Below are 2,365 nucleotides of genomic sequence, written 5' to 3'. Positions count from 1 at the left end.
TTCTGATACGATTATGTTTGTTTTCATTTTTAAGGGATGGATTTCTTTTCACCAGACAGTACTTACGCAAAAAGGAGAAAAAGTACCCATTTGAATACTTTTAAAGATCGCTTCACTGTAACATCTACTTGTGTTAAAGCATGCGTGTAGTTGTGAGGAAATGGAGAACAGGTGGCAGTGCATTGCTACTGAGCACTGAGGGTTTCCCCATCTTCTTTCAGAGTAGTTGCATTTTCCATCTTCCACACAAGAATATTTTCTTTTTATCAGTTTTTGCTCTTCTATTTGGAAGTGCTTTGCTGTTGCCTTTTTCCTAGGGTGGAGAGAAAGAGTAGCCCATAGCTACACAGCTAGCTTGGGGGGTGGGGGGCACTAAGGACGAGTTCACAGTCTCTCAATTTCAAACCTGCCTTTAACCACCAACTGGTTCTTGAATGATGTTTGACCAAACTGCATTACCATACCACCCACCGACATAGAGCCAATCAATCATGCTTCAGCACAGACCTGATTAAAAATCTGGTATGTGCAATAACAAAGTATTGGCAGGAAGAGTGGTTGAATGTCAGGTTAACTGGTTTAACTTTTCTTTCCCTATTATCTTGAGAATTCTTCCTTAAAAGCTGTATTAAGAGAAAAATTATATTTGCTGGCAGATAGTTTTCAAATTTTTATTTTAAAATAAGTATACTGTTTTCTCTAAATGAAAACACTATATAAATAATAGCTACCAGTGTCTGTGAAAAGGAATAATCTAATGTGGTAATTCGGCCTGTTGGGCACATTTAGGATTGTTAAAGCATGTGAAGGATACTTTCACAAAATGGCTGCTATAAGAAGAAGCTCTAACATAAAAATGGCTGGTATATTAAGCATGAAAAGTCAAAACAACTATTCTACCTGAAAGCAACTTGAATTGTTTTCTGTTGTTCCCAGGAAGTTCTAGCTTATCTTGTGACCCTCCCCACAAAGGTGGACATATTTTCCATATCCATGTCTGCAAGGTTTTATGCAAGGCCCAAAGAATTTCTTGTAAGTAAAGATGCTGGAGGATGCTTTGCCAGATCCCAGACCTTGCCTGGATTCTCAGTGCAGTGTCAACAAAATCTAAGTTGCAGGAGCTAGAAGGTGAATAAGAAATATTTCCACTCCGCTTACACCTGTTGGCACACAAGTGGGAAGTCCATGATGTGCCAGACAATGATAAACCACAGTTCTGAATTGTAAAATGTGCAGATGGGAACAGAAGTTTCTGTCTTTTTAGCACCATTGTAGAGTCAAGCTTTGAAGTTCAGGCAGCATACAAATGTAATAAATACAGGTGAAACTCAAAAAATTAGAATATCGTGCAAAAGTTCATTTATTTCAGCAATGCAACTTAAAAGGTGAAACTAATATATGAGATAGACTCATTACATGCAAAGCGAGATAGTTCAAGCCTTGATTTGTCATAATGTTGATGATTATGGCTAACAGCTCATGAAAATCCCAAATTCACAATCTCAGAAAATTAGAATATTGTGAAAAGGTTCAATATTCTAGGCTCAAAGTGTCCCACTCTAATCAGCTAATTAAGCCATAACACCTGCAAAGGGTTCCTGAGCCTTTAAATGGTCTCTCAGTCTGGTTCAGTAGGAATCACTACCATGGGAAAGACTGTTGACCTGACAGTTGTACAGAAAACCATCACTGACACCCTCCATAAGGAGGGAAAGCCTCAAAAGGTAATTGCAAAAGAAGTTGGATGTTCCCAAAGTGCTTTATCAGAGCACATTAATAGGAATTTATGTGGAAGGGAAAAGAGTGGAAGAAAAAGGTGCACAAGCAGCAGGGATGACCGCAGCCTGAAGAGGATTGTCAGGAAAAGGCCATTCAAAAGTGTTGGGGACTTTCACAAGGAGTGGACAGAGGCTGGAGTCAGTGCATCAAGAGCCGCTACCACACAGACTGATCCTGAACATGGGCTTCAAATGTTGTATTCCTCTTGTCAAGCTGCTCCTGAACAACAAACAACGTCAGAAGCGTCTTACCTGGGCTAAAGAAAAAAAGAACTGGTCTGTTGCTCAGTGGTCCAAAGTCCTCTTTTCTGATGAGAGCAACTTTTGCATCTCATTTGGAAACCAAGGACCCAGAGTCTGGAGGAAGAATGGAGAGGCACACACTGCAAGATGCTTGAAGTCCAGTGTGAAGTTTCCACAGTCTGTGTTGATTTGGGGAGCCATGTCATCTGCTGGTGTTGGTCCACTGTGCTTCATTAAGTCCAGGGTCAACACAGCCGTCTACCAGGAGATTTTGGAGCACTTCATGCTTCCTTCCGCAGACGAGCTTTATGGGGATGCTGACTTCATTTTCCAGCAGGACTTGG

The sequence above is a fragment of the Pantherophis guttatus genome, chromosome 2, assembly GCF_059756535.1.
Source record: "Pantherophis guttatus breed Tessera chromosome 2, ASM5975653v1, whole genome shotgun sequence".
Taxonomy (NCBI): domain Eukaryota; kingdom Metazoa; phylum Chordata; class Lepidosauria; order Squamata; family Colubridae; genus Pantherophis; species Pantherophis guttatus.
Note: the sequence above shows the minus strand (reverse complement) of the source record.